The following is an 8,065-nucleotide window of genomic DNA, read 5'->3' on the forward strand; positions in this document are numbered from 1 at the left end:
AAGGCGGGCGTACACGGTGCGATTTTTGCTGTTGTACGAGTTCGCATGCGATTTTTTTCAATCGTGTGGAAATCGCGTATACTCGTATGGTCGTGGCTCGTATCATTTGCGATGAATTACGAGCCGAGCAGAGTGGCTTACAAGCACTTCCCGACCTCCCGATCATTTTTAAACATGTCTAAAAAGTTCGTGAGCTATCGGTTTGAATTCGTGCCATTTGTGCGGTTGAACGAGCCGATTTGTTGATTTATCTGAAGTTGACCAATCACGAACTAGGAAAACCACAGAAGAAGAAAGACGAAGACGGCAGCTGAAGTCTGTCAGGAACAGCGAGCGCTGTATGATGTTTCTAGCAACGTATTCCAATGCCTTTTTAGTTCTCTCTCTCTCTCCCTCTCTCGCTCACACACGCATATGTAGTTTACAGGGACTCTCCATAAACGTAACCCCTGCTAACAACATTACGTAACTGTTACGTAACTGCGACGTAATCTGGTGACCAAAGTTTCGTCGTGGCGACGTAACTAGTTACGTCGTGGCAACCGGAAAAGTGAAAGGTGCGTATACGTCGCCACAACGTAACTTTGTGACGTTGCCAGTAAGTAACTGCGACGTCGTGGCAACGTCGCGGATCGGTGGTCGTGTGCTGGTAATCAGTTGGTCATTTTTTTATAATTATTCTATGGGCGGACATGCAGCACTTGAACCTAATTTATGTCCTCATATGCCCAAACTAATTTAAAGTCTGTTTCAGTAGCTGTGAATGATGAATACTCAAAATGAATTCAGTTAATTTATTAACAAGCAAATATGAACAGTAATACACCCAGATTATTAATAAAAACAGGATATACAGCGACATATGAATGAAAGCATTCAGCCCAAACAGAAGCACATAGATTGAGATATATTAATAATAAATACATTTCCATATATTTAAATATCTATACCCTTCTGTAAGCATCCGGGGTCAAAACATTATGCACAAACATGCAAGTCTTAGTAAGCACTCAGCACATTGCATTTAAATATTATCATTAACAATAAACACATTTATCAACTAATCACAAGCTCCCACAATAATACATCAGCTAATCACACCCTTAACCAAACCACTACAAATAATTCATTGAAAATAATATGCAATAGCTTATGAACAGATGTATTATACCAAATCAAGTTTAATGAATCTCACACCTATCATACAGCATTATGGCCAGTTCACACTGCCACAAAAATATATCTAAATATATATATAATATATCTTACTTTCTCTATTCTTGCAATATTCATGTGTTCGTGTCCCCGAGTAATATCTGCATTCCCCGAAGTCTGAAGAGAACACAATATGCTAGTAGACATTAATCCTTGTGAGAGAGAGGTCTGGTGTGGAGGGTGGATCTGGAACTGACTTCTCTTGATTATCTGTCTTCACAAACTGCCCTGAAATACAGTTCAAACATTAAAAATGATTGTTATAAATGTAATGTAAGGCTCTTACATTCATAATGCTCATTTTGGAAATATAGTTAATATCAGTAATATGCAGCATGCACGATACAAGGAAGTGGTCAGTAACAACACTTTGAGGTATGATATCTATATCAGTAAGGCTACCTTTAAGAAAAAATAAAATGAATAAATTAAGTTGTGTTATGCATTCAAATAGTTAGACATGCTAAAATACAGAATTTGTTAACAATAATAATAAAAAATAATATGCTGGGGAAAAAATAAACATTTCATAGGGCCCTAAACATGTTTTTTTTTTTTTTACTTTTAATAAATTGATGTGAAAATGCATGTTCTACGAAAAAGGAGTAGAGAAAAATGAAATATTTATTTTATCATTGAGGATTTCTTTAAAAAAAAAAAAAAAATCTCGTCTCGCTCTCATGAACTCAGTCTCGTGTCTCGTCTCGTCTTGTGGGATAAGTGTCTCGTCACAACCCTAGTAGCCAGAGCAAGAGATACATTAGATTTCTTTTGCATGTCTGACAGTGTAACATTAAGCTGAAGTATTTCTAATGAGTTAAACCTGTATCCTGTTTTCTGGGTAACATTGAGAATATCACTATATATTGTTGCAACACCTCCACCACGACCAGTCTGACAGGGCTCATGCTTATAACAGTAGTTTGGTGGAGTTTAGACTAATGCTAAATCAAAAATGCCTATCAAAATTAACACTGGAACAAACACAATCTTTATTGATTGGACAGCACAAGTACTTCTATTTGAGCATGTAGAACAAAAGTCATCATAGCAGTTATTTGAGAATTGGCTTACTAGTCACATGGAGCGAAGTGTCCTGGAGATGTTGTCCAACAGGAGATCTAAAAAGCCTAGGACGCTCCCAGAAAAGATTCCAATTATTAACAAAAAGCAGTTTCTGTTCTTTACACCATGACAATAACCATTCATTTAAAGCAAAAAGTCTGCTGAACCTTTCATGTCCTCATCTATATATGGGAAGTGGTCCTGACACGATGATCATCATGCAGGTGATGTGCTGCGCACCATCTCGATCAGGCTCCTGAAGTCCCTCTTCAGCGTCTCTGTCTGCCGCAGCATTGTGTCGTTAACGCCGGCGTGAAGCATGTCCACTCCGATGCTCCCCTCACCCTTCAGGATCACGGGAATCTGTGTAGAAATATGAAGAACATAAGCACCAGGGAAACAGTGAGTGTGGACTTTACCTTCAGCTAACATAGCACGAACGTGCCAGACGATGGAGTCTCTGATGATCACAACGTTGTGTTCTGTCTCACGAAGTGGAGCGAATCGGGTTCTGGTGGAGATCCTGAAGACCGGAGGCGGCGGATGGAGAGAGGTCGTCGCCCAGGGCCTGGTTCATGTCTTACACTGTGAAATAGGGTGAAGGACATCTGGGAAGATCGCATCCTGGATACACCGGGAACCACACAGAGTAGAGGTGGTAGGAGGGTTAGCTGTATACTTACCCTGGACTTATGAGCATCAACCCATGAATATTTCCAGCATAGCTCTCCACTTGCTCATCTGGGCCTGCTTCTCCACGATATCATGGATCTGTTTCTTCACGGCCTCCAGCTCCTTATTAGAAATAAACAAACTAGAGAATAGGGGAAATGCAGAAAAGAAAAACAGTAATATGGAAAACATACAAAAATATCTTAAGATACCGGAATTCACATGTTTAGATTTTAGAGATGCATGATGATATATTGTAAAAAATAAATATTAAGTTATTTAATAAGCTTTCTCGGATCACCTGTGTTTTCTATCTCTGTCAGCAGCTCCCATTAGACACTTTCTTGGAACTTCCCCTCTGTTTTAGAGGGTTTTTAAGACACTCCTGAAATCACTGTAAAAAATGTTTTATCAATATTTGTTTACAATGATAAATCAGAACAAGCTTGAAACAGTGGTTTGAAATAGTTTCAGCCCATTTTAGACCGTAAGTGACGTCACTGATAGACTCTACAGTGCAGACTTTTAGGTTAAATTAATTAGCTTAACTTTACTTCATTTGTCTATTGACAAATTACCATCAAAAACATTTACAAAGCAATCAAAACCGATCCTTTACGCATAAGATGTAATTAAAAGCCCAGACTTTCATTAATAAGAGCTCAAATCTAATATGCTATAACGTTAATTATGTTTCTATGCTAGCGTAATACTTGATAGCAGACATTTCAAGAAAAATACCATAATCACAGAGGTATAAATATGAATAAAAAGTACTTAAAGTAGACTGTGGATAATATTAACGTGTTACTTAACAAATCTGTCGCAGTTGTTGACCTTTTCTTTGGTATAACTGACGAGAAACCGAGAAAATGTCAGACGAGACCTCTCCTCTCCTCTCCAGCAGCTGATGTGTACGCGGTTGCCATGGTAACTCAACGGCTAGAAGGCCAATAAAAACAATAAAATAATAAAAAAAGGTTTTAGCGACGTTAGACTTCTGTTTTTACTTTGTTTTATACATTTTATCAACCCACTTATTTATTATAAATTGTAAGACTCACCTCAGAAAGCTAAATTCTCCTGTCAGACACAGTTGAAGTGAAAAGTGCCTCAAACAAACGCGCTGTCCTTCTGATACAACAGTCTCTGCTGCAGATGAGATGATGAGCCAGTCTGTCATTATTTCACGTAATAACTCCATACGAGATAAAAAGTTTCACAACTCTTTTCTTGTCAATACTGTGCGCGCGGTGCGTCAGTTGTGGAAGCGCGCGCCTGTATGTCACGTCATTAAAAGCTTAAAAGCATGTCCATATTCTGACTTGTTGAAAATAAACATATTTTATCTTTAAGGAACGTTTAATCTTGTGTCTGACGTTTAAATCACACTTTTTAAATAGCTCTATACTCAGAGAGCATATAAAGAACGTACAAAAAATATGGTAATGATATTACGTGCATACGACGTTGTAGTTACGTTGCCAGTAAGTCATGAAGTTACCAATATATTACCAATAGAGGACCTATCTGGGACGTTCTTGGTTATCTGGTCACGTTGGAAGGACGTACTGACGACGTTGTGAGTTGGTAATGTGATGGTAATAAAATTACGGGCATGCGACGTCGTAGTTACGTTGTCAATTGGTAAGTCATGGAATTACCAAAAATTACCAGTACGTTACGTAACTGTTACGTCGTGTGTTAGCAGGGACGGTATTCTATACTGTATATCCCCATACACTACCTCTATCCATCACGAAAAATGCATGTTTAAAATTTCTATTAAACACCGTATAGTATTTTTTTAAGTCATTTGGTTTACGAGGGCACAGTAATTGTCATCACAAACCATGTTTACATTTTAATACCCATTTCAGATATTTATAAACCATATACAAGAACACACACACAGGGTAACCAAACGTCCTGGTTTCCTATTGCTGAAAAATAACCTGTACGTGTAGGAAACAGTCACGGCTCGTATCAATATTTTATTTGCATTTATGAGAGAGGGAGAGCAGTTATATTAGGCGCGTTCCACTTGAAGCAGCGCTTCACAGAATGTTCACCTGTATGACATCAAAGTACCGCGAGAGCGATTGGAATGCATTGCATATGTGTGCTCTCTTATCGCTCTCGCGGTAATGTCATACAGTGATCCTTCTGTGCGTGCAGCGCTGCTTCAAGTCGAATGTGTCTATCAACTTTGTGCGATTGCTTCTGGAATTCGCAGGTTGTAAAATCGTGTTGTATATCATCTCGTCCGTACGATTTTCAGATAAACTCACTCATGCCGTGTGCGTGGACATGCGATCTTCCGACCATCCGAATTCGCACCGTGTACGCCCGCCTTTAGTGATTGAATCTATCATTATTTATCATTTAATCTAAGCTTACTAAACATTTATAAGAGCTCTAGCAGAAGTGTCTGGTTTTCCTCCTCTGCAGTTATTAATGTATAATTAAAGACTCCTGAAACAGTGGATACAGGCCAAACTGAAAGACACTGAGTTACAACAGTGAGTATGAATCAATACCTGATAAAGCAGTAATCAGGGATCAGGAGATGAGATAAAACTCACAGTCAAGTATAATCAATGCCATTGTCATACTTCATTAATTGTCCATCCTCATCTGCATAAACTCCTCCCACTGAGATAAAGAAAGCAAACACTGAGTAATAGTTGCATCCTACAGTATATTTCTTAATGTTCTGAGTGTATTTGGAAAATTAAAACATTCCTAATAAATATTACTAATTCAAGGCCTACTTCTATGTGTTGTTTATTGAAACACTTGAATATACCTTTACTTATTAAGATATTTAATTACTGTCCAGTTGTCTCTCAGCATCTTTCATGCAGCATGTTTTGAAGGGTGCATTAATATTCCAAAAATCACCCACAATCCTTTTCACGCATCCCAATTCACTGAAAGGTTTGGTGGACTGCACTTGCATTTCAGTAAAAATCTCAGTGCTTTGCGAGCTTCTGTATTTGTGTTTTCCTCATAGCAAACTGGGATAAAGACATTTTGTCAATAATAAATGATTATTAATAAATGATGATACTGTAGCATAATATATGCAGGAGAACCCCGCCAAACCATGTCTATTTTATCCCAGAACATTATTTTTTTTAACTGGGACCCCCCTCAAAACGTGATTGAGCTAGTTTTGGGCTAGATTCAGAGTCGATCTAGGGTAGATTTTGTTGTGAAACTTGGCAACCCTGTTTAAGATACAGCTTTCTAACTGAGAAGTATCCATAGTCTCATTTTCATCTTGTTATTTGGAGAAGCTCTAAGTGTTCAAACACATCCATAACTCTGATATTTTCCCTCTGTGAACGGATTTCCAAGTCTTTGAGTTTCGCTCTTGTTTTGTTATTTCCTTTTGCTATTGTCCATGTAAGTCAGAGTCTCGCCCAAATCCTGTTTATTCACGCTTCTGTCACGATATTTGCAGAGGTAAAAAAGAAATCCAGAGCTGCGACGTAGAAAAATACTGCTATAACACAAAATGTGATGCCTAAGTTGTTTTTAGGTTTTCAAGCCTTCTGCAGCTGCCACTAGGGGTCCCTAATAAAGATACTCAAGCACAGTAATTTATTCGATTTACTCAAATACTTTACACATCAACAGAATTATTTTGATTATATTAGAATATATGTTTAAAAAAGCCATTTCTCCATCGATTTTGTCGTTAATTTTAATTTCTGGTTACTTCTTCTTCTTCTTCTTCTTCTTCTCTTAATAGTGTGTCAAAGAAAGTTCTCTCAGGAAATGATCAGCAAGAAAATGTCATCGTCACACATGGATATGAGCTACACACCACCAGTAAAAATTGGTCATGTATTTTCTTCACGATCAACTAATAACCTTTGATTCTGTCATCTGTCTGGTAAAGTGAAATGAGAGATTATTGCAGTGAAAAGTGAAACTGAAAGTGCAGTGCTCTGCCTGAAAGTAATAGCCCTGATTTACAAGAAGAGACCAGCAAAAAAAAAAAAAAAAAAAAAAAAAAACGCTCTGTGCAACAGAATAGTCCTTGTTTACGTATACATGCACATTGGGTATGGCAAGCCAAATTAACTTTTATTCATTCGCAGGATATGTATTCTTGATATCAACAATTCAATTTTACTAGTAACAATGTTAATTCTTGATATCAGTAAATGAATTTCAACATGTTACAATTGTTATTTTTGATATCTGAAAAATAATTTCTGATATCAATATAATTTCTGATATCTAAAATGGCTTTCTTACTAGCAACAATTACATTCATGATATCAGAAATGAACATTGTCACTAGTGACAATTAAATTGTTGATATCAAGAATAGACGTCTTTACTAGTAACCATGTGATTACTGAAATCAAAAATAAAGGTCTTTACTAGTAAGAATTGTATTTCTGATATGTGAGATCGGAATTTCAACTAGTAAGAAAGCAATTCTTGATATCAACAATTAAATTTGAATGGAAGCCTATGGTGACATTTAACTAGTGAAAATACAATTCCTGATATCAAGAATTAACATTTTGACTAGTGAAAATTGAATCGTTGATATCAAAAATAGCAATTGTTACTAGTAGAAATCTAATTCCTGATATCAAGAATTAACATTTTGACTAGTGAAAATCAAATTGTTGATATCAAAAATACATATCCTGCGAATGAATAAAAGTTAATTTGGCTTGCCTATTGGCATTCACAGGTTAAAAATAATTGATATAAAGAATTAACATTGTTACTAGTTGAAATATAATTCCTGATATCAAGAATTAGCATTGTTACTAGTGGAAATGTAATTGTTGATATCAAAAATTATAATTGTTACTAGTGGAAATGTAATTGTTGATATCAAGAATTAACATTGTTACTGGTGAAAATTTAATTGTTGATATCAAGAATACATATCCTGCGAATGAATAAAAGTTAATTTGGCTTGCCATATGACAACTGTCAGATGTAACTGCAGAGATCTAACAGAGGTCTCCGTGAAGTACGTGTGCTGCCAGGAGAGTTTCAAAGAAAGGGTCTCACTTACAACAACAAACACCCGGCTGAACAGAAACACTCAGCGCACACACACAGAAGATTGAAG

At 36.7% G+C, this 8,065-nt stretch overlaps 2 long non-coding RNA genes across 4 annotated transcripts; both read right to left on the bottom strand.

The window, feature by feature from the left end:
• Positions 1–781: 781 nt before the first annotated feature.
• Positions 782–2,329, bottom strand: LOC113118406 (uncharacterized). Its single transcript, XR_003294318.1, has 2 exons — positions 2,290–2,329; positions 782–1,443 (listed from the first exon to the last, which is right to left on the bottom strand). It is a non-coding gene; the product is annotated as an uncharacterized LOC113118406 (long non-coding RNA).
• Positions 2,330–2,726: 397 nt separating this feature from the next.
• Positions 2,727–4,665, bottom strand: LOC113118308 (uncharacterized). Of its 3 annotated transcripts, none has more exons than XR_003294312.1 (5): positions 4,017–4,665; positions 3,790–3,894; positions 3,254–3,346; positions 2,964–3,094; positions 2,727–2,865 (listed from the first exon to the last, which is right to left on the bottom strand). It is a non-coding gene; the product is annotated as an uncharacterized LOC113118308 (long non-coding RNA). The 3 variants fall into 3 exon arrangements; XR_003294308.1 differs by having other exon boundaries at positions 2,964–3,075; positions 3,769–3,894; XR_003294304.1 differs by having other exon boundaries at positions 3,769–3,894.
• Positions 4,666–8,065: the final 3,400 nt, after the last annotated feature.

The sequence above is a fragment of the Carassius auratus genome, chromosome 1, assembly GCF_003368295.1.
Source record: "Carassius auratus strain Wakin chromosome 1, ASM336829v1, whole genome shotgun sequence".
NCBI lineage: Eukaryota > Metazoa > Chordata > Actinopteri > Cypriniformes > Cyprinidae > Carassius > Carassius auratus.